The sequence below is a fragment of the Natator depressus genome, chromosome 28 (genome assembly GCF_965152275.1).
Source record: "Natator depressus isolate rNatDep1 chromosome 28, rNatDep2.hap1, whole genome shotgun sequence".
Lineage (NCBI taxonomy): Eukaryota > Metazoa > Chordata > Testudines > Cheloniidae > Natator > Natator depressus.
The window spans coordinates 5,225,069-5,249,578 of NC_134261.1; the positions used below are offsets into that span (position 1 = coordinate 5,225,069).

General features: G+C 48.2%; 4 non-coding genes across 4 annotated transcripts; 2 read left to right on the forward strand and 2 right to left on the reverse strand.

The window, feature by feature from the left end:
• Positions 1-2,136: 2,136 nt before the first annotated feature.
• TRNAT-UGU (transfer RNA threonine (anticodon UGU)) lies at positions 2,137-2,210 on the reverse strand. The gene has a single exon. It is a non-coding gene; the product is annotated as a tRNA-Thr (tRNA).
• A 4,624-nt stretch (positions 2,211-6,834) lies between these two features.
• Positions 6,835-6,907, forward strand: TRNAV-AAC (transfer RNA valine (anticodon AAC)). The gene has a single exon. It is a non-coding gene; the product is annotated as a tRNA-Val (tRNA).
• A 10,331-nt stretch (positions 6,908-17,238) lies between these two features.
• On the forward strand, positions 17,239-17,320 carry TRNAS-GCU (transfer RNA serine (anticodon GCU)). Its single transcript has one exon. It is a non-coding gene; the product is annotated as a tRNA-Ser (tRNA).
• A 6,374-nt stretch (positions 17,321-23,694) lies between these two features.
• TRNAI-AAU (transfer RNA isoleucine (anticodon AAU)) lies at positions 23,695-23,767 on the reverse strand. Its single transcript has one exon. It is a non-coding gene; the product is annotated as a tRNA-Ile (tRNA).
• Between the last annotated feature and the right edge of the window lie 743 nt (positions 23,768-24,510).

Below are 24,510 nucleotides of genomic sequence, written 5' to 3' on the forward strand. Positions count from 1 at the left end.
AATTTAACGCTGAACGCAGATCAGCAGACCCCCGCCGATCGGCATTTTCATAAGTCCGAGGTACTGGAAAGACCGCGTGTCTATTACCGTCAGCTGCCCGATCCGCAATGGCTGGGCCCAGTGCCTTTAATTACTTGGGGTCGGGGATATGCTGCTGTGTTTCTCCCTGCAGGACCATTGTGGGTTCCGGCCCGGTGTGTGCGACTGGCACTGAAACAGCATGGCGTGGCACCAGGGACTGTCGAACCCCATACCGGAGTTTCAGCTGATCTTGGAGGAGAACGCGGTGCCTCCCGGGTCGACAATGGCGGGACGGAGACAGAGGAGACGTAGCGTCCCAAGCCAGCCCTTGACATGGGGAGCAGTAAAAGCATTGGTCGCCACGGCTCAACGAAGACTGGCAGCAAACCAACAGCCAGAGACTCCTGAGACTTTGTTTGTGGCAATTCTCGCCCAAATCACTGCTAATTCTGTACTGATTGTATGCCTTTTGTGCCTGCTATTTCCTGGAGGGGTTGGCTCGGGTGCCTTCCTCCGTTATGGGCCCGAATGACATATAACTTATGGGAAAGATTGGCTTCAATAGCAAATGTTACCCACTTTTGTTTATTTGATTTTGTAGCAGCTGAAGAATTGTTAGGTATGTGCCTTATTCCAGTATGTCATCACCCTGAGGAAATAGGGAATGAGATGATGCTCGCTGGTTACGCGAACCTCTCTTCCCAGTACTCTAGCATGGCTAATTGGAGCCTGGCCAATTACACTTTACCTTCTTGAGCTTATTTTTTGCTGTTGCTGTGTGCAATGTATTTCCTTTTTGTTAAGGCTTTGTCAAGAACCGCCCTGGCAGGCTCCACGAGTTATGACCTTGTCTGTCCGGGAGTTAATTGGCTTGCAAAAGTAAATTGATGGCTACCATGAGATGGCTGAGCACAAATAAACAAAAAAGGAGGGGATGTGGGATTCATACAGGGTTCATGCGCTTGGCAACATTCAGAGCACACCCGGAGTGTTGTGCTGGACCTGTGCACACACAGCTCCTCTCAAGGGCATGAACCTTGGAATCTCGCCCAGATGACATGAACCGTGGGAAGCCTCCTGGGACTGGGCTCAAGGCCCGAGAGCAAGGAATGCGGTAGATAGAAATTGGTAAATAAGAATGTTAAACAAAGCCAGTGTATTCCTTTTATCTGTTGGAGAATGTAATGCGCGGGGGGAGAGAAAGAATAAAGGGGAAGGTGGAAAGCTGACAGGCAGAAGTCCTTTGGCAGACCAGCTCGCTTGCTTGCTAAAAGCTCTGTGCTGTCTTGTATTTGAACCGCCACAGCCTGACAAGAACCAGGGAAGCGGGAGGGTTGAGGGAAAGCTCTTTAACATGGACCATAGTGTGTCCATAGTGTGTCTCTGCATGTTGTTGGCCAAGTGATCACAGCACCTGGAGGGGTTTTGCTACTTGTCACTAGCACAGTATTGTAAGAGGCACCCCAGATTCAACAGCCGTGCCTGCAAGATGAGTTACAGCAACCTTTACCTTGTTTCCGTGTTCATCCGATGCCTCCTTTCAACACTTGTCAGCAAAAAGACCTGTTCCTTTTGCAAGCATGTGTATGGCTAGTCAAAGGCGGGTTTCTCCGTTAACAAAAAAGATTGTCCAAAAGGTGACAAGAGGAGGCACGTTCAGCAAGGCAGCACTGGATGCTGGATCCTGAATTTGCTCTTTATCCAGCAGGTTTATTGGCAAGCTCTGCCACGGTGCGACTCTCTGGGACTTCTCCCGTAACTGCTCCATCTTTCATCAACAATAAAATGAAAGGTGAAAGGACAGTTATTCTCCATTTCCTGCAAGCCCTGCAGAGAACCCTCTAGAAGGGTCTCTGTGCATAGACATTTCTAGTGAATTGCATGGGCGTGGGACACAAGCTCTGGTGTCACAGCAATTGCAGTCAAAGCAACCTCCTTCCCAACACCAATAGCCTTTTCATCAACTCCAGGCTGGTGATCTGATTCTCTCCAATGCTCCTCTGCAAAGAAGCCTTTTCCTTAGTAAGCAATTACTTACATTGCCAAGGGAGGTCTCTTCTGTTTCCTAGGAAGATAGAGGAAAACATGAGCGGAGGAGACAAAAGCTGTACAACAAGGCACCACTGGGAGTTGAACCCAGGATCTCCTGTTTACAAGACAAATGCTTTAACCTACTAAGCCATGGTGCCTTCCTCAACTAGCTATTTGCAACTGTTCCCCTTGATGGTCCAAGACAACACCTTCAAATGCCAAAGTACAGACGTTCCCCATTTCCCACAAAACTTGCAGACCTTGAGCGGGCTGGCTCTCTGTGCAGGGAAAGCCACAGCTGAGTTGAAGAGGGCTTCTAACATGCGCTTCTCCCACAAGCTGCTGTGATCCTAGAGTGGTTAGTGCTCTGGGCTTCAGTCACAGCAACTTCAACTCAACTCTGAGTCATGGTAACTTTCCGTCAGCTCCAGACTTAGCATTTGCCACTTTCCAAGGCTTCGCCACAAGGAAGCTCTCTCCGTCCTGAACGAGCACTTACAAGGATTGTGCTGTGAGGTCTTTTCTTTTTATGAGAAGAGATACAAAAAGAGGAGCCTAGCAGACAAGCCAGGTTCAGCAAGGAAGAACTGGCAGGCCAAGCCAGGATCTCCTGGTTCGTAGGAAGGCTCTTCAGCCAGCCCTTCCCAAAGATCACTATCTAGAGGCCACTTCCCACAGAGACCGATTATGGTTACAGACCCATCCTGAAATTAGAGCAGGATATTTTAAAGCTTTATCTCATCGTAAAGTAACATAATTCGAACATGTCATCACAGAGGGGAAAGCACTCCTTCATTTCATATTTATTGCTACTGATCTCACTGACAAACTTCCTTTTCTCGGTGCTGCTTTGAGCACTTCAGGGAGTTTTTCCTCTTCTCCCTTCCAGCTGTGGTTATGGGACTGCAGCAGCTCCCAGGTGGCCAGCTTTGCTCTTTCGCTTACATCCTTCACTTCTTTGGATGAAGCTGTGTGTGCCACCAGTTTAATTCATAGCTGAGACCTCAGGTACCAGCAGCTAGTTCCAAAGGCTAAATTCCCATGGCCCTCAGTGGGAGGTTATCCTGGGCTGCCAGGGCTGCAGGACGTGGCCCATGATCAGTCAAGCTGCTACAGCAGCCCCGCTCTTATGTGGTGAGTCCGGCAGCCTCTCACCAAACTGCTCTGCCCTCGGCTGCAGGGCGGCCGCACTGGCTGAGAATCTGGCAGAAGAGAGACCCAGGAGGAGAGAAGGAAAATGTCCTCAGCAGCCACAGCCGGCAGGAGCAGCAAAGGCTGAGTATCAGACACACTTTTCACTAGGACAATAAAGATGTACAGCCTCCTGATATATCCTCAGTTTACTCCCCCTCCCAAGGAAACCCTATTCTGCTCTATTACGCTGTCATGGGATAAAAGGGGAGGTCCTCTCGTGGATCAATAACTGGTTAAAAGGTAGGAATAAATGGTCAGTTTTCAAAATGGAGAGAGGTAAGTAGTGGTGTCCCCCAGGGGGTCGGTACTGGGATCAGTACTCTTCAACATATTCCTAAATGATCTGGGAAAAGGGGTAAAGAGTGAGGTGGCAAAATTTGCAGATGATCCAAAACTACTCAGGAGAGTTAAGTCCAAAGCAGACTGCAAAGAGTTACAAAAAAACTCACAAAACTGGGTGAAAGGGCAACAAAATGGCAGAGGAAACTCAATGTTGATAAATGCAAAGTCATGCACATTGGAAACCATAATCCCAGCTATACATATAAAATGATGAGGTCTAAAATAGCTGTTGCCACTCAAGAGAGGGATCTTGGAATCACGGTGGAGAGTTCTCTGAAAACATCCACTCAATGTGCAGCGGCCGTCAAAAAAGCAAAGAGAATCTTGGGAATCATTAAGAAAGGGATAGATAGTAAGACAGAAAAGATCATATTGCCTCTATATAAATCCATGGTACGCCTACATCTTGAGTACTGCATGCAGATGTGGTCACCCCACCTCAAAGACATATTGGATTGGAAAAAGTTCAGAAAAGGGCAACAAAAATGATTAGGGGTATGGAGCATCTGCCATATGAGGAGAGATTAATAAGACTGGGACTTTTCAGCTTGGAAAAAAGACGACTAAGGGGGGATATTATAGAGGTCTATAAAATCATGACTGGTGTGAGTAAGTAAATAAGGCAGTGTTATTGACTCCCTCTCCTAAGACAAGAACTAGGGGCTACCAAATGAAATTAATAGGCAGCACGTTTAAAACAAACAAAAAGAAGTATTTTTTCACACAACCTACAGTCTACATGCGGAACTCCTTGCCAAAGGATATCGTGAAGGCCAAGACTATAACAGCGTTCAAAAAATGAACCAGATCTATTCATGGAGGATAGGCCTATCAATGGATATTAGCCAAGATGGATAGGGATGGTGTTCCTACCCTCTGTTTGCCAGGAGCTGTGAATGGGCGACAAAGGATAGAAAATTGATGATTACGTGTTCTGTTCATTCCTTCTGAAGCACTTGACATTGGCCACTATGGGAAGACAGGATACTGGGCTATAGGGACCTTTGGTCTGACCCAGTATGGCTGTTCTTACGTCCTTATGGCCCTATGCTCCTTTCATATATATTCCTGGGATTCTGCCTTACAAGGTGTCCCTGAGATCTCACTCAAAATGTCCCAGACAGGCAAACACTCTGGGATCCCGAAGCCTCTGCCACCCATGTTGTACCTTGTCGCTCATCACTAACCCTTGATGCTGCTCCTTTCTATAGACTGTGAAAAGGGGAAGGCAGTGCAGGAGCCTTCTGGGGATGCAGATCCAGCACTTTGGGAGAGACAGATTGTTTGAGGCATCAGATTGTTGTAAGCCAGGGGAGGCCAACCTGTGGCTCCAGAGCCACGTGCGGCTCTTCAGAAGTTAATATGCGGCTCCTTCTATAGGTGCTGACTCCGGGGCTGGAGCTACAGATGCCAACTTTCCAATGTGCCGGGGGTGCTCACTGCTCAACCTCTGGCTCTTCCACAGGCCCTGCCCCCACTCCAACTCTTCCAGCCCACTGCCCTGAGCCTGCCGTGCCCTCGCTCCTCTCCCCTCCGCCCAGAGCCTCCTGCATGCCACGAAACAGCTGATCGGGCGGTGCGGGGAGGGAGGAGGAGGCACTGATCGGCGGGGCAGTCGGTGGGTGGGAGATGGTGAGAGCTGGGGGGGCGGAGGTGATGCAGGGCTGCTGACATATTACTGTGGCTCTTTGGCAATGTACACTGGTAAATTCTGGCTCCTTCTCAGGCTCAGGCTGGCCACCCCCTGCTCTAAACCATGCAGCCTCCCCCTAAAACAGGGGCCTGTTCCAGCCCTGAGTCTGGGCTACCGGGATCCCTCCCACAGGGCAGGGTGCCCACAGATTACAGCCTGAAAATAGGTATGTGAAACTAACTCCTGTGCTCCCTGACAGGCTTCCCCTACATCAAAAGGCACCCCAGGCAAGAAGCGTCTGCGGTGCCCCCCCTCACATGTTAAACTTCTGAATATTTTATTTTTATTGCATTTGCAACTCATTTCATGATTTTGATGCAGAATTTGTATGCATGATTTTCTCTGTCATATAAGATGATACATTTGCAGGCTAGGATCTGTACATCTGTTTTTATTCATGCCAGAAATAATCAAATACAAACGTTTATTTCCTTTAAGCATATAGATTTTTTTTTAATTTTAACAGTAACTGAAATGTACTAACATCTAGAAATTGAACGGCCCCCAACACAGGGTGGACCAGTCTTAACTAGTGTTACAGTGAGAAACAGAGTTTGACTGTTAACCCGAGTCCTTTAGTTCAAAGGTCACTTTCTCGACTTTGTCCTCATGAACTGAAGCGCAGCATTAGAGAGATGCAAAGACTGGCCAATGGCATTTTCAAGTGATAAAATAGCAAGTGATGTCGGTCTCTCATTGGCCATCATAGACTGAACATATGTTTTAATGAGCCTGAGCTTCAAGGCGAGGGTGGCTCTGTCCACCTCCTTCCCCTGTGCTGCTGGGCACCAAGTCCCTGGCGGCCAGTCGGTAAAGCCAGGAATACAGGGTGGGGGGCCAAATGGCAGCAGGCCTCTTGCCACCAGGGTTCAGCTGCCCAACTTCCTCCCCGTGCCGCTAGGCCCCAGTCGCCTGCAGCCACCAGGTAAGCCAGGAACTAAGGCAGGAATGGGGGGAGGAAGCAAGTCAAGCTGAGCAAGGCAGGCAAAAATTCATCTTGCCTTCGTGGGCCACTCACAGTGAGGTCCTTTTTGTGTGCCATGGCTGACAAAAACATCCCAGACAGAGAAACTGCAGGTCAAACAGAAACCTACTAACTCTCAAAGTACCTCAGCCAGGAGCGCATTAGACTGAATATTTAAAGGTCCCTGCTTCAATCCCAGGCTTCGGCATGTTGTTTTGTCCCTTTGTGTGCAGGGGTGGGCTGTTTTCTGGAAGGGCAGCGGTGCCTTTACCCGCCATGAGTCCCTCATTTCAGGCTCTGCAGCAGGAAAAAGCAGCGTGGGCTTGTGCACCAAGTTGGCCCACCTGAGCTTTCCTTCTTCTCTTGCTCTTTCTCGGCAAGGGGAAGAAAAAGAAGCTCTCCTTCAAGCTGGAGTCACAAGGGAGACGTAAGAATGACTTTCTGAGCACCGGCTCCAGTGCTTTGCTCTACCAGCTGACCTACCGAAGGGCTGCCACCACTTTCTCCAGGTTTGCCCGTCAGTGTGTGCCAGGACGAGGGCCAGCCAAGTGGATGGAATTTGAAGGGAGGGGCAGAGCTCTGTGACAGAGTTTCTGTAGTGTAGTGGTTATCACGTTTGCCTAACACGCAAAAGGCCCCTGGTTCGAAACCAGGCAGAAACACGATGGCTTACTTTTTCTAGCTGTCCAGCAAGGAACTCCTCCTTCTACCACTGGCCTGTCCCTGGGGTAACTCCGACCCCCGCAGGACAGAGGGTGGTGAAATGAGCTGAGAAATCTAGAGGGTCTAGGCCAGTCACCTTTTGGAGCCTTGTGGCTTGGCCTCCTCTGCCCTTGGACGTTGGCCTATGGAGGCCAGCTCTTCCGGCTGCCATCCTTTGCGTGACTTGCCAAAGGAGGGAGTGAGGCAGGAATAGGGCAAAAGAGGAAAGTCATGCTGAGGAAGGCAGGGCTGAAGCTAAGTGCCTCAGTGGGGTTAGCAGAGCGTCACCGTTCATTCTGCCAAAGCCAGGGGCGGTGCAGTTGGCTGCTGGGAGGTAGAATCCTGTGCCTGCCTCCTGGTTTCCCAGGGATGGCTACTTGCAGTCCAGGAGAAGAAGGACGGTTCTGGGTGAAAGGAAGAGAAGCAAAGCTGAGTCCGAGTTTGTGTGCGCCGGTGCTCTTTTCTGGCCAAGATGGGGGTGCGATGATGGGCTTGAGAGGCTCCCTGCCACACATGGAGCAGCGAGAACCACTCCTCCTTTGTGGCCGACCCGGGGGCGTGATTGATGGCTTTGGAGGCGGGGGTTGGGCTGGCTGTGAGCAACTGGGATCCCTTCTGAGGGCCGAACCCATGATAGTGCAGTTGGCTGCTGGGAGGAAGAATCCTGTGCCTGCCTCTTGGCATCCCAGGGATGGCTACTTGTAGCCCAGGAAAAGAAGCGGGGTTCCGGGTGGAAGGAAAAGAAGCAATGGTTAGGCCGAGTGGGATCCTTTCTCATCAAGATAGTGTGCTGTGGTGGGCCTGGGAATTGCCTGTGAGCAGTGGGTGGACATGTTCCAGTGAGAACCGCTGCTCCTTTCTGGCCTTCACTGGTGTGCCAGTATACAGGGTGAATAAGCCTGGAGTTTCTTGAGCAGATGGTGTCGTTTCTCCTGGTAATCCTCAGTGGGATCAGAGGATAATGGCTCGTAGAATGTGGAGTTAGAGAGCTGCCTAGCAGCCTCTTGTTCATATTCCAACTTAGTCATGATGACGACAGCACCTCCTTTGTTAGCCGTTTTGATTATGATGTCAGAGTTGTTCCAGAGGCTGTTGATTTCTATTGTGTGTGTACAGGAAGGTTTGAATGTGTAACAGGTAGGTTTGGTGAAGCTAAGCTATTTTATGTTTGTAACAGGCTCTTGTCCACCTCCAGCAGAGTTTTCAATCACATACTATGGCAGCTTACCAGATGTCATGCAAACTCGTCCATTCCTCCCCATAGTCAATCTCTGACCAGAATGTTAGAATGAGGCAGAGAACTGGGGAAGTATCACAATAGGAATACATTAAAAAGTGGGATTAATCAAAGATGGGATGCAGACAGAGCCTGTTCTATAGCTGGTGAAGTGACAGGGACACACTCCCACTCGTGCTGGTTCTGAAATAACAAGAGAAGCAGGTCAAAGAGAATGAGCTCATGTGGGAGCTCTAGGCAGCTGCCCTGTCAGTGCATCACACACCTGGGAGGTGTTACAGAAAACACAGCACTTCCCCTCTGGAAGAGAAACCCTTCCCCCCACGGCCACCACTTCATTATACTATCCAGGGGGCTGTTTGTTCTGCAGGACTTTGATCTCTCTGGGTGGTCCATGGTGATTCATAAAAGAGCCATTAGGGGAGCAGGAGTCATCCCAATAGAAATCTCTTCACTTCTTTCTCAGTGCACCATCTTAGCCCTGGCTTTGGGTGCTTTGAAGTTGGCTCTCCAGTCTTGATTTTAGGTGGGATCTTGACCACCTTCTGAGGCTTGGCAGATTACACCTTTTGAGGGCTTGTCTCTGACTTTTTGGTCCCCCCTGCAGTCACCGCATTCTGATGATTATTCCTAGACATGGGTGTGGTGGCCTTCCTGGGGATCCTGGCAGCTTTAGCCAGCTTCTTGGTGACTATATTCCTGCTCAGAGCCACTGTCTTCTTCTCATGCCATGTCCTTATCCTAGCTGCTGGTTGAATGTGAAGGAGCCAAGGTGCTGGTGACTTTAGCCTGCACCAAGTTGCCTTTGCTCATCAGACTCCTGAACCCCAACTGGATGTGGGTCTTGTTCTTCTGCACAGCATAGCTGTTAGGGGCCTATTTCCTTCACCCACTTCCTTCCCTGGTCCTTCTCGCATGAACAGAGAGCAACAATACCCGAAGTTCAAAGGTGCAAACAATTCGATGTTTATTGGGGTGAACTTCCAGCAAGCATGATTCCAGTTTCCTTCCTTCGTGTCCCCCTTCCCAGCTCTGACACCACAGAGCCTTACACCTGTGTCCCTGTTCCATTTCCCCCCTTAGCTAAATATGATTCCAATTTCCCCACCATGGAGTTCTAATTAGCTATACCTTAACCAATCATTTTCCTGAAATTTAACTAACCAATCCTAACATATTGTAACATGATTATTTAACCAATTATATCCCACCACCTTAATTAGTTTACACCCAGCAAAATTAATTATATAGCAGACAGAAACAATCACAGAACTAGACAGAGATGATACAGACAAACAATAGGGAAATGGGGACTACAGTGATAGAACAAAGACAGAAATGAGGATTTCACATCCCAGCTATTGATAAGTGAGTTCTTGCCAGACAGGATGCTATCACACTAAGTTTCCTTTTACATTTTCTAGGCACTTCCCTTTCTCTGGAGGCGATAGGCGTTATCAGGACAGGATTGTATTCCTATCCAATAGCACTTTATTTCCATGTGACTAGGTTGGAATGTGAGGAGGTGACCGTTCACTTCCCAGCTTATGGCTGCCTCTGCTGCTTAGCCAAAGGCCTTATCCCTAAACACAGGGCCTCAGACTGTCACAGTGAGAGAAGGCCCTTACACCGGCAGACAGTGATTTTGATTCTTTTATACCTCTAGAACTAGCCAAGTGATAAGAATACACCTAAATTCCTAGAGTACAGGCCTTTACAGACAGGCCTGAATATCTATATCCTAACAATAGCCCCTGGAGAACAGGGATCTGCAAATGTGTATTCATATTATACCTTTGTTTAATTTATGAAAACATAAACTAGACACAGAGGATTGGAATGATTTCAGTTGACAGCCAGGTTTGCTACGTTTTTATGCATTTGCACAGTGAAACATTGAGGGTTTACATTCATTTCAAGAATCCTCATACAGTGGAATTCATGAACATAATGGAGAATGGAAATGAAAATGTTTTCCTTTTTTTTTTGAAAAAAGAGCTTATAAGAGGGCACTTGAATTTGAACCACAGACCACTTGATTTGCAGTCAAACACTCTACCACTGAACTATACCCCCATAACGACAGTGGGCTGCAGTCATGATCTCCAGGACTTTGAAGGACAGACCCTGCTTCAGCGAGCTCCTTTTCTACTCCCAGACCACAGGTGGTTTTAATAATGGGGTTTGATTAAAGTTCATAAATGTGGTAAACACCACAACTTGCACACCCAATGGCATAGCTTCTCCCACTGACATAGCTCCCACCTCCTGGGGAAGTGAATTAACTACACTGACAGGAAAACTCTCTCCCATGTTAAGGAAAAGTTAGCACACGTGACTCCATTTTGGTTTGGGGCCCACCATTGTCTAAAAGCAAGCACATCATGCACCAGGAGGAGTGTTCCTTAGATACTGCATTCCTGTGAAAATCCTCCTCCTTGTCTCCAGCCTGCCTTGACTCCCGGTATCTGTTCTTTGTCTGTCCCTAACTCCCTATCTCCTGGCCTTTGATGTGAGGCCTCCCATCCTGATAATAAAAGTTACTGATGCATGGCTTTAGGACCATGCTGTGTAATTAACATACTAGTTTAGCACGAGGAATGCACCAAGCAGGGATAGGTGGTAGATAAAAAAAGGGTTTGTTTTTTGGCTAAGGTTTCTGATGCACAAGGGCAACATGCTTTGCTAAAAAGTATATAACCTTTGTACAATCTGTATTTGGGGTCCCCTCCTGGTTAGCAGGGGGGCACCACGCTCGAGCGTAATAAACTTGGTGTTTTTTGGGAACTCTGCGGTTGCGGACTTTGTTTATGTGCCTCAGCCTAGATTCAAGCTGTGAGTGTCCTACCAGGTGTAATTCGTCGCAGTTGTGTGCGTGTCCTATCAGGTGTAATTCGTAACACCCATCAGCACAGAGCAGTTGTTTTCAAACTGTGGGACAAGATCCCAAGGTGGGTCATGACCCTGTTTTAATGGGGTCACCAGGGCTGGCCTTAGACTTGTTGGGGCTTGGGTCTGAAGCCAAAGGTCTGATTACGCGCCACCCAGGGCTGAATCCCTCAAGCTTTGCTTTTGCCCTTCCCGCAGTGGGGCAGGGCTTGGGCTTCAGCTTTAGCTCCCCCCAGCCCAGTGTGGAGGGGCTTGGTGTTTGGTCCCCCTTCCCGGGGTTATGTAGTAAGTTTCTTTGGCAGGAGGGGGTTGCAGTGAAATGAAGTTTGAGAAACCCTGGCACAGAGCATCTTCATTACCGAGCTCCAGCAGTGTAGACTCAATGTTTGAAGTGTAGACTTGTCCTTGGCCTGAGAGGAAGACTAGACTTGGCTCCCTGGGTGCTCAGGCACTGAAAGTACAGCCATGAAGACACCACACACCAGCCTTCCCTAGTTGGCAAGAACCAAACCTCCACAGAAAGACCTCCATGGTTTCCTAGGCCAGCTCCCTAAGCACTCAGCCACAACCACTTAATACAGGGGCTTTTCTACACTATGGTTCTGTTCTCACTGAATGCTCATTTCCAATTGTTTGCTCAGACCAGCTTACCCAGCACACTCACTGCTGTGCAGTTCTGTAAGTGTGGCCATGGCTGAAGAGCGAGAATTTACAAGGGAGAATTCTGGAATTGAAGGAATGGGAAAAAATAGAGAGGAAAAAGAGAGAGAAAACACCTCTTTTCTCTTCTTCCCCCTCCCAGCAAGAAATGTTATCAATGGGGAAACTCCTCACCAGGACCAGCCTTAGGGAAAATGACACCCTGGGCAAAACTTGTACTTTGGCACACCCATTGCCCCAGGCCCCTGTGGGGTCCCCACTCCCCCTTTGCCCCTAGTTCCTGCACTCCCAACCCTTGCACCTCCTTCACTCCTAACCCCTGCCCCCTCCTGTGCCCTAACCCCTACACTGTGTCCCCTTTGCCCTTAACTCCCATACTCCCCTCCTGCACCCCCTTCACCCCTACTTGCTGTACCCCTCCTGCACCCATGTGGGGAAACTGACCTATGTGCATGGGGCAGCTGGCATTGCTGCCTTCTTCTCTCTGGAATGCTGCTCTTCCAGGCACCCCTAGGGGCTGCGGGGATTGAGGGGGGTGAGGAGTGACTTCAGAGCTCCCTGCATCCAGGTCACTTTCCTCTCCTGGACTGTATAAGGGGAGGGCAGAGAGAAGCAGCTTCTGATGCTCGCCTCTGAGCACAGCCCAGGTGGGGAAAGTGACCAGGATGCATGGAACACTTCGTGTTGCTCCTCGCTCCCCCGCAACCCTCTATGGGGCCACAGAGGAACATTGTGGGAGGGGTTGAGCTGGGAAGAAGCAGGGAGAAATCTGGGAGCCCCCCCAGGAAGTAATTTCTGACACTATACTGGCAGCCTGCACCTTTGCACTGCTGCATGGAGCCCCTTTGATGACCGGGTGCCCTGGGTGCCTGCCCGGGTGGCCCACCCCGAAGGCCAGCACAAACAGCAGAGGACACAGAGATACTGGCCACACACTGAGCAGTGGTAGCCTGGGTGGCATGTAATGCAGGCTCGGGGAAGCTAAGCCTCCCCAAAGCTGTGTTGCCAAGGGGGCAGTGGTGGGTTGCCACATGGGCCAATGGGGCCCATGATTAGGGCCCCTGGCCAAATTAGACCCCTGGAAAAGTCTCCCCTATGTCATCCCCAGGGCTGGAGGTGCTCTCACTCCCTGCTATGGCCGGGGGACTGCAGCCGGGGCACAGAGCTTCTCCGGTCTCAGGGCCACGGGGGGGTTAAGGAGCGAGCAGGGTGGAGCAGTGGGGGAAGAGGTGGAACAGAGATGACGTAGTTGATGGGGCCATGGGTGGAAGGTGTGAAGAGGGTGGGGCTGCAGGCAGAAGGGGGGGGGGCAGGGCCATGGTTCCAGTGCCGGGGTCCCTGCACTTGTTCTACCTTTCCCTGGGCTTTGGCATCACTAGTCCCGGCTTAGCGAGTTGGGTCAGTGGTCCCCAAAATGTGGGGTATGCCTCCTAGGGAGGCACAGAGGAATGTTCATGGGGGCACCTCAGGGCTGGAGCCAGCCCCCATGGAGGGCAGGGAGGGAGCACCACTCAGCTCCACTCTGCCCCTGCTCTTCAGATTCGCGATGTGACGGAGAGACTGCCGAGACTCATCAAGCCCTCGGATCGTTACCCCTTCCTGCTTCTCCACGTGGGCACCAATGATACTGCCAAGAATGACCTTGAGTGGATCACTGTGGACTACGTGGCTCTGGGAAGGAGGATAAAGGAGTTTGAGGCGCAAGTGATCTTCTCGTCCATCCTCCCCGTGGAAGGAAAAGGCCGGGGTAGGGATCATCGAATCGTGGAAGTCAACGAATGGCTACGCAGGTGGTGTCGGAGAGAAGGCTTTGGATGCTTCGACCATGGGATGGTGTTCCAAGAAGGAGGAGTGCTAGGCAGAGATGGGCTCCACCTAACAAAGAGAGGGAAGAGCATCTTCGCAAGCAGGCTGGCTAACCTAGTGAGGAGGGCTTTAAACTAGGTTCACCGGGGGAAGGAGACCAAAGCCCTGAGGTAAGTGGGGAAGTGGGATACCGGGAGGAAGCAGGAGCGTGTGAGAGGGGAGGGCTCCTGCCTCATACTGAGAAAGAGGGGCGATCAGAAGGTTACCTCAAGTGCCTATGTACAAATGCACAAAGCCTTGGAAACAAGCAGGGAGAACTGGAGGTCCTGGTGATGTCAAGGAATTATGACGTGATTGGAATAACAGAGACTTGGTGGCATAGTCATACTCACATGACTGGAGTACTGTCATGGATGGTTATAAACTGTTCAGGAAGGACAGGCAGGGCAGAAAAGGTGGGGGAGTAGCACTGTATGTAAGGGAGCAGTATGACTGCTCAGAGCTCCGGTATTAAACTGCAGAAAAACCTGAGAGTCTCTGGATTAAGTTTAGAAGTGTGAGCAACAAGGGTGATGTCATGGTGGGAGTCTGCTACAGACCACTGGACCAGGGGGATGAGGTGGACGAGGCTTTCTTCCGGCAACTCGCAGAAGTTACTAGATCGCATGCCCTGGTTCTCATGGGCGACTTTAATCATCCTGATATCTGCTGGGAGAGCAATACAGCGGTGCATAGACAATCCAGGAAGTTTTTGGAAAGCGTAGGGGACATTTTCCTGGTGCAAGTGCTAGACGAGCCAACTGGGGGGGAGCTTTTCTTGACCTGCTGCTCACAAACTGGGAAGAATTAGTAGGGGAAGCAAAAGTGGATGGGAATCTGGGAGGCAGTGACCATGAGTTGGTCAAGTTCAGGATCCTGACACAGGGAAGAAAGGTAAGCAGCAGAATACGGACCCTGGACTTCAGGAAAGCAGACTTCGACTCCCTCAGGGAACTGATGGGTACGATCCCCTGGGGGAATAACATGAGGGGGAAAGGAGTCCAGGAGAGCTGGCTGTATTTCAAGGAATCCCTATTGAGGTTACAGGAACAAACCATCCCGATGTGTAGAAAGAATAGTAAATATGGCAGGCGACCAGCTTGGCTTAACGGTGAAATCCTTGCGGATCTTAAACATAAAAAAGAAGCTTACAAGAAGTGGAAGATTGGACAGATGACCAGGGAAGAGTATAAAAATATTGCTCAGGCATGAAGGAGTGAAATCAGGAGGGCCAAATCACACCTGGAGCTGCAGCTAACAAGAGATGTTAAGAGTAACAAGAAGGGTTTCTTCAGTTATGTTGGTAACAAGAAGAAAGCCAAGGAAAGTGTGGGCCCCTTACTCAATGAGGGAGGCAACCTAGTGACAGAGGATGTGGAAAAAGCTAATGTACTCAATGCTTTCTTTGCCTCTGTCTTCACGAACAAGGTCAGCTCCCAGACTACTGCACTGGGCAACACAGCATGGGGAGTAGGTGGCCAGCCCTCTGTGGAGAAAGAGGTGGTTAGGGACTATTTAGAAAAGCTGGACGTGCACAAGTCCATGGGGCCGGATGCGTTGCATCCGAGAGTGCTAAAGGAATTGGCGACTGTGATTGCAGAGCCATTGGCCATTATCTTTGAAAACTCGTGGCCAAAGGGGGAAGTCCCAGATGACTGGAAAAAGGCTAATGTAGTGCCAATCTTTAAAAAAGGGAAGAAGGAGGATCCTGGGAACTACAGGCCAGTCAGCCTCACCTCAGTCCCCGGAAAAATCATGGAGCAGGTCCTCAAGGAATCAATCCTGAAGCACTTACACGAGAGTAAAGTGATCAGGAACAGTCAGCATGGATTCACCAAGGGAAGGTCATGCCTGACTAATCTAATCGCCTTCTATGATGAGATTACTGGTTCTGTGGATGACGGGAAAGCAGTGGATGTATTGTTTCTTGACTTTAGCAAAGCTTTTGACACGGTCTCCCACAGTATTCTTGTCAGCAAGTTAAAGAAGTATGGTCTGGATGAATGCACTAGAAGGTGGGTAGAAAGTTGGCTAGATTGTCGGGCTCAACGGGTAGTGATCAATGGCTCCATGTCTAGTTGGCAGCCGGTATCAAGTGGAGTGCCCCAAGGGTCGGTCCTGGGGCCGGTTTTGTTCAATATCTTCATAAATGATCTGGAGGATGGTGTGGATTGCACTCTCAGCAAATTTGTGGATGATACTAAACTAGGAGGAGTGGTAGATACGGTGGCAGGTAGGGATAGGATACAGAGGGACCTAGACAAATTGGAGGATTGGGCCAAAAGAAATCTGATGAGGTTCAACAAGGATAAGTGCAAGGTCCTGCACTTAGGACAGAAGAATCCAATGCACCGCTACAGACTAGGGACCGAATGGCTAGGCAGCAGTTCTGCGGAAAAGGACCTAGGGGTGACAGTGGACGAGAAGCTGGATATGAGTCAACAGTGTGACCTTGTTGCCAAGAAGGCCAATGGCATTTTGGGATGTATATGTAGGGGCATAGCCAGCAGATCGAGGGACGTGATCGTTCCCCTCTATTCGACGTTGGTGAGGCCTCATCTGGAGTACTGTGTCCAGTTTTGGGCCCCACACTATAAGAAGGATGTGGATAAATTGGAAAGAGTCCAGCGAAGGGCAACAAAAATGATTAGGGATCTGGAACACATGACTTATGAGGAGAGGCTGAGGGAACTGGGATTGTTTAGTCTGCAGAAGAGAAGAATGAGGGGGGATTTGATAGCTGCTTTCAACTACCGGAGAGGTGGTTCCAGAGAGGATGGCTCTAGACTGTTCTCAATGGTAGAAGATGACAGGACAAGGAGTAATGGTCTCAAGTTGCAGTGGGGGAGATTTAGTTTGGATATTAGGAAAAAACTTTTTCACTAAGAGGGTGGTGAAACACTGGAATGCGTTACCTAGGGAGGTGGTAGAATCTCCTTCCTTAGAAGTTTTTAAGGTCAGGCTTGACAAAGCCCTGGCTGGGATGATTTAATTGGGGATTGGTCCTGCTTTGAGCAGGGGGTCGGACTAGATGACCTCCTGAGGTCCCTTCCAACCCTGATATTCTATGATTCTATGATTCTATTCCCCAACCCCACCCTCAGCCTGGGCCCCTGGCTTCTGGCTCAGCCTCGTCCCCCTTACCCCCGTCCGCACCCCTCTTCCCGGGAAACAAGAGCCCCACTCCCAGCCCTGGTTCTCGACTGCAGCTTCCGAAGGGCCGCAGACACGGATAAGAGGGCACAAGTTTGGGGACCACTGATTTAGGTGAAGTCCTCAATCACTTCTATGCAGTCCAATAAAAGGTATTCCTCACCCACCTAGCCCCTCAGTCAGGATGGACTAGGTATGTTCTGCTGCCCTTCACTCGTACAGGAAGGATAAAAACATTTCATTTCACTGAATGCTCAAGTGATTTGTAACCTGACACCAGCCAAAATGGGTCATTCTGGCAAAGCGGCTCCATCAAGGCTGTGTACCTAGGCAGAGTAGGCGTGTCTATGCAAACAGTCTGTTCCTGAAGTCTTTCCCCCCAGCTCCTCTCTAGATGTGAGGGGGGAGATCATTCAGACCCTGCTTATGCTTAGTATTTAAAAACTCCTTATTGTCCCTATCTCTGCTGGCCTTAGATTTCTCCTCGTGTCCTTTCCTGACAGCTCAGATGAGGTGGCCGAGTGGTTAAGGTGATGGACTGCTAATCCATTGTGCTCTGCACGCATGGGTTCGAATCCCATCCTCATCGAAGGCGTTCAGTCTTCTCTCTTCCTTTACAAACAACCATATCCCCCTTTGGTACAATGACAGACCAAACCATGGTGCTTTCTGCAAACAAAAACCTTCTCAGGAACTCAGATCCCCGCTTTAAATGAAATGTGGTGCTGAAAGAATTGTCTAGCTCTCTATATCTTATCTCAAAAGGTAACATCCTCATAACCTCCCCCAAACACCCTGGGACCTCCCCAAATTATTAAAATGCCCCCGTGCACAGCAAGGCCATGACAGTGACCCACAGCTAGAGTGTCCAGGCCAAGCTATTCTGAAGGAGGCAACTCAAACATTTTCTCTCTGCTTCCCTTGGCAAGATCTGACTGGGAAAACAAAATCCCCCAAATTGAAAATTTTCCCCTGAAAAACCAATACTAGTCTGTTTGGGGACTTTGATTTGAATGAATTATTATTATTCTCTTCTGCTCTCTGAATTATTTCAGTTCAGTCTTTGTCCTCCTGATGTGTTTCCAGGTGTTGAGTTGTGGGGGAGCGAGGCCAAGTCATGATGTCTCTTCCCCTCTTTCATAGTTTCTTCCAACTTTCTAGAAAGCGCCTTTGCTAGGATGTGAGTCAAGCAGTGTCCATTGTCTCTGTGCTATCTTGGAGAAGTCTGCATTATACATGGTTCCTGGGATAGACCTTGGGAGCGTGGATACCTTTAATGGGCCAGCAGCGAGCCTGGCTTTTCCATTGTCGCACCTGAAAGGCTGGTGGTGGGCATTTCCCAACCTCAGAACATATTTCAATAACGCACATAGAGTAAAACTTCATCACTTCCCAGACAAGGTTAGTACACACCATCCAACCAGGTATTAACGTTCAACAGATCACTACTTTTACAATGATACCTCACAAGACACATGTTGTACAAACCATATCATCATTATATGACAGTGGTGACTATGGGGCTTCCTCCTGACACAATCGTTGTCTTCTACCTGAAGAAACGGCCTCATTTCTATCGTTTCTATGATTCTGTGATTTCAGCCTCTCCAGTAACATTACAAAACCAACTGCTTAGCACTTTATGGTAGAAGTTGGAGGGAATTCAAAGATCCTCCAAAGCTGTGCATTCAGGCCACCTAGTTGGGTAAATTCCATGCTCCTTATCCAGAAGAGACTTGACATGGCTTGAGGGGAGGCAGGCTTAGCTGTTCAATATACAGGTGGAGGGAGAAGGGCGCAGTACATTGACAATGTAGAACGTGAGACTCATAATCGGTGGTTTTGAGTCGTAAGTGGGTGCCCTACCTACTCTGGCTGTGTGCTCTGACAGTCATCTCCTTGCTTTCCATTTACGGTCAGGGTGGGATATTATAACCAAGTGTTCTGGCAAAACTTTTCCCCTGGCCTGCTCAGTGAACCCTTTGCTGAGAAACTTTCCATGTATTTGACTGTGTGTCGGTTTCCTATATTGTTGGATGAGGCCCAAGGTGCTGGAAGGGAAATGTCCATGGAAAACTCAGATATTCCTGTTCTCCGAAAAAAAGGCAGATATTAGTTAGACACCATTGCTTCGAGTCTTCCTGTGGAATCCAAGGCGAGCTGAAGAATTTCTGTCTATACTAGAAAGAATCATTCCACTGTAAATACAAATGAAATGAGATCTGCAGCTCGAGTCAGTGCCCTTTAAAAATATTTGCTAAGAAAAAAGCCATTCTCTCCCTTGTTGATAAGGACAAGGAGCCCTCTTTTGCTCCCAATTTCAAATGCGGAATGAATGGAGATTTTTGTTTACAAACTTTCATTGCCCTGTGGGAATCGAACCCACGACTCAGCTGTTAAAACCCCAGAGCCCACCACTTAAAGGACCAGGTAGTGCCATTACTTTCTGACAACCAGCTTTGGCTTTCTCAGGCTCCTACTTCACCAATCTCAGACGCTGCTCCAGTCTCCATTGCCCTGAAGGGACAAGAACAGAGAGTGAAGGATCCCCTGTGCTCAGTGTCACAAACCGAGCCCAAAAAATGGATGACATGGTGTCGCAATCTCAAATTATGCCTCCATCAGCATCACAGGAGCAAAACAAAGAAATCACCAGAGGAGCAATTTTCCTCTGCTTGCCTTTACCCCAGTGCAGTCCTCTCTGCTTCTTCTTCTGCTTATAATCTGGAGGCTCTGTCAGGGGAAAAAATCATTGAGCTGACAGTATTTCTGGGATAGAAACCCAGAAAGGGGAGTTGATGCCACCTGATGGGAGGCTGATTCATTTTCACAGGTCTCAGGGCTTTAGCTGCCCCCTAGTGTAGCTCTCATTTTGTCAGTGCTGCGCTCTCAGGAAGCTGACAAAGTGCTGAACCCTGCTTCTTTTGGGCCACTGGGAGCGTGGGGATTGCACACCAGCTGCAAGCCCTTCTGTCCTCTCCTTGTCCTGCTCGGCTACCCCAGACTCTTTCCCACAAATGGTTTCATCAGATGCTGGAGGGACCTAAGGACCTACAGGTTTCCCTCACCCACCTCGTAAGGCAAACTGTGATTCCCTTCTCTGACACTCCTGGGGCCACATATTCTTTGAGAAGCTTCTCCGCAGGAGGTCTGATGTCCTGCAAAAATGTGTGTGTGGCTTGGGGGGACCCTACTTGTCTACCCCCTCTCTGGGAGCTGAGAAGCTTTTTCTGACTCTCCCCCACTATGTGAGTCAAAGAGCATCTCCCCATGGTCGGAGAACACTAAATTCCACCCTCTCGTGCTTGTTTCTCTGACCAGCTGGTAAATCAACCCCAGCTCTCTGATGTAGAAACCAGCATCTAACCAGCCTTGTAATAGCCCCTGTTTGCTAGCTGGAGAGTGAAGGAATGAAGACAGAGGGCAAATGTCAGAAAAGGAATCTCAACTCACATTGTGACTGTGCCTTTGAAGAAGTGCTACAGAGAGCCTGGCTAGCTCAGTTGGTAGAACATGAGACTCTTAGTCTCAGGGTCATGGGCTTGAGCCCTATGTTGGGTGCTTGATCTTACTACCTTAAGTGTCCTTTTTTGTTTATATGATGAGCCCAAAATGAAATGCACTTTCTTGCCTCTCAACAATCTTATGCAGGAAATGTCTCTTCCTCTTAGCTTAGATAGCACAGGAAGAGAGAACAAACTGACATTTCCACATTTTCAAGGGACACCATCATAGGACCTAAGCACATCAGCCACACCATCAGGGGCTTGTTCACTTGCACATCTACCAACATGATCATAGAATATCAGGGTTGGAAGGGACCTCAGGGAGGTCGTCTAGTCCAACCCCCTGCTCAAAGCAGGACCAATCCCCAATTTTGGCCCCAGATCCCTAAATGGCCCCCTCAAGAATTGAACTCACAACCCTGGGTTTAGCAGGCCAATGCTCAAACCCTGACTTATCCCTCCCCCTGAGAGATACCATCATGTGCCAGCAATGCCCCTCTGCCATGTACATTGGACAAACCAGACAGTCTCTATGCAAAAGAGTAAATGGACACAAATCAGACATCAAAAATTGTAACATTAAAAAACCAGTAGGAGAGCACTTCAATCTCCCTGGACACTCAATTACAGACTTAAAAGTGGCCATTTTTTAACAAAAAAACCCTTCAAAAACAGAGTTCAATGAGAAACTGCAGAACTGGAATTCATTTGCAAACTTTACATCATCAGGTTAGGTCTGAATAAAGACTGGGAGTGGCCAAGTCACTACAAAAAATCATTTTCCCTCTGTTGATACTCACACCTCGTCAACTGTTGGAAATGGGCCACATCCACCCTAATTGAATTGGACTCGTTAGCATTGACCCCCCACACACACACACTCTGTAAGGTAACTCCCATCTTTTCATGTGCTGTGTATTTATACCTGCCTACTGTATTTTCCACTCCATGCATCTGATGAAGTGGGTTATAGCCCACAAAATGTTATGCCCAAATAAATTTGCTAGTCTTTAAGGTGCCACAAGGACTCCTTGTTGTTTTTAAAAATATTAAGGGCGCAGTAAGGAAATTAGTATCTCAGAGCTTGTGGTAACATCATTTGAAGAAGAACAAGAGGTTGATGTGAAAAAGGGCTAAGGAAATAATGTTATTTCAAAAGGGAAAAGTGGTGTTGTGTGTGTTGAAAGGCTGGCTTAGAAATTTCCAATTGTTATTTTCTGATCCATCCCACCCTTCAGCAGCTAGACTTCAGGAATGGAAGAGGCTACTGATCCTTCTCTCCAGCTGCTTAATTCTGAAGACTAGTCTATGGAGCTGGGTGAATAGTTTTTGGATGAATATTTTATTTACTGAAATATTTTGGTGGACCAAAAATGATTTTTTTCAATTTTGTTTCAACAAGAAAACTGAAAAAAATTAACCTTGGGTCAACCTCGATGATTATTAATTATTATTATTATTATTATATAGGTTAGGCTAGCTAGCAAGCAAGGAAATAAATGATTTGCACTGCTCTACTTGTATGAAAGGTCCACAGTCGGAACATGCCTATGCTCTGTTCTGAGGCTGTTTGAGTTTCACGTAGTATCCAAAACCCATCTGAGCATGATGAAGTACCAGTTGAGGGAACAACAAGTGAAGATATGTGTTGAAAAGCTTCATTTCCTGGCTGGAAATCAAACTCCGGTCTCGGTGGTGAAAGCACTGAAATTTAACCACTAGATTAGACCACCAGGGAGGGTGGTTTTTTATCACCTGTACTAGGCTTTCGCCGACTGCTCTGACTAATTTTGGAACCTGGTCCGTTCTCAATTTCCCTGAGGGGACAAGAACAGAGGGTGAAGGATCCACAGCGCTCAGGGTCACAAACTGAGCCTAACCAAAGGCATTGACACAAACTCAAATGATGCTTCAGCTTCCTCCACCAGGATCACAAGAGCAACACAAACAAACCCCAAGAAGTACAATCCTTGTCTGTTTCATTTAGGCCCATCGCAACCCTCTCTGCTTCTTCTTCCTCCTACCTCGAGGCTCTTCCAGGAAACACATGGAGCCAATCCTAACTCTATCCTAGAAGCCCAGGGAGGGCTTTTGATAGCACCTCACACGAGCTGATAGGAGTTAGATTCCATGTAACGGGGCCCTTAGCTTTGCCTGCTCCCTAGCCTTGCTCTCTCAAGGCTCTTAGGCAGGAAATGTCTCCTCCTGTCTCTGAGCTTTAGTGGAACAGAAAGAGAGGACAAACTGACATTTCCATCATCCTCCCAGAGTGAGAGAGAATTTCTCCTCTTCTATTCTAGCCTAGCTAAGAGAGGGAAACATAACCCTTCAGGGGCTCACTGTCCCCTTCAGCGATCTGTAGCCTCTCTACTTCTTCCTACATTGGTGCCAGCTCTGCATTGGGCATATAAGTACTTCCGTGTCAGATCCTTCCCAGCCCTCTTTATTGTCACAGAGATTGTTTCAGGCTGCGGACGGAGTCAGCTCTCTGCCTATCGACTGGGTCACACTGTATCCATTCCTTGTATATTTCTGTAACTCCTCGTTACTGCATTTGTGATGATTTATAAAAACCGGCCAGAGAGTAAAACGAGATGGCATTAAAACGTAAAAAAAAAAAAAAAAAAAACCTGTCTTCAATGTATAATATTGGAAATTGTTTTGTTTTCTGTTTCTTTTATATCAATTTACTGTGCTAAAAAATCAGGGGAACAGGAAGGAAATTTGTAGCTCAGAGCTTGTGTTAACATGGTTTGAAGATGAGCAAGCTGTTGAGTGTTAAAAAATATTATGGGAAAAACCTTATTTAGAAAGGGAAAAGTGATGTTGAATAGCCAGCAGCTGTGAAGTTATCCTTATAGCGATCCATGTTAATGGCCTGGAGCCAATCCCCCACAGAAACAACGGCTGAGAATTCCGGAGAACTCGGATCCAACAGGCCAGTGTTTGGTCTAGGAACAGAAAATACATGGGCAGATAACAGGTATTAGCTGGTTTACAGAACAAAGTTTAAGCTCCACAATGATTATGCTGTGACTAGGCTAGCGATTTCCAATTATTATGTTCTGATTCCTCACATCACTACCCTGCCTAGCCAGGAAAGGAGGGGAAATGTGATCATCAGGAAATAGATTTTTCTGACATGGAAGGGGTACACGAGGCTGTTTGTGGTTAGCTCAAAATAAACAAAAGCGAGGGGGAACACTGCTGGCTGGGAGGTAACTAGGCAGGACAAAGGGTTGGGATTCTTCTATGCTCAGATTTGATATGTAGCTGGCAATCTCCCAAATGATGGTCTATTCCGTCCCTCAACATGCAGGCTAAGTTCTCCTTTTGAACTTCAAGTTTCATGAAAGAAAAAAAACAACGAGGAAGAAAGCATAGAAGCTATGGATGTATTTGAGAAAGGAGTTGGATGGAAAGAAGACAACAGGATCCACAAGAGAGAAAGCAGCACTGTTTCTGCCTGGTTTTGAATCAGGGACCTTTTGCGCATTAGGCAAATGTGATAACCACTACACTACAGAAACCAGTTACTGTCACTTTTGGGGCCCTTTTTGAAGGCTCTCTCAGTAGCCACTACATCAGCTGGTGTCCCTTTGAAGAACAGGGAAGCAAATGGCACCAAGAACTTCTGTTTTAACTCAAACAATCATCACAAATCCTGCAAGGGCACCTCCAATTTGCGCATCTCACAATGACACAAAACACAGACAAATCTCACAACCAACAAAGCTCACATCCACTCTACTTTTTCATGGACATTTCCCTGACAGCTTCCAGTGACAACCATACAAAACACTGAAATGCAGGAAAATAAAGATGAGTGAGGGAAACCTGCAGGTCCTTGGGTCACTACAGTTTCTGATGGAAGTATCTGTGGGAAAGGCTTCGGCTTACTGAGGAGGACAAGGCAGTGAAAGATGGACATGCAGACGCTGTGCAAACACCATGATCCCGTAACCAATGCGCCGGCAAATCAGCACTTTGGCTGCTTCCTGCTTGCACAGAGTTGACCAACGGGGCAGCCAAAGCTGAGAAACCTGATACAATGAATCAGGGGGGAAAAGCAGATCTAGTTCTATAAAAGGGCATAGAGCCTGGGCTTTAAGGTACAGAGTTTTCCAGCAGCATGAAGAAGGATGGGGAGTTGGGGTGGGGGGAATATTGTATTTTTTGTTTGACTTGCAAGTGAAGAATGGAAAGTAAATTTTTGTTAGAAAAAGTCCTTCCCCAACTGGGAACTGAGAGTAAGAGCACAAAATTCTAACCA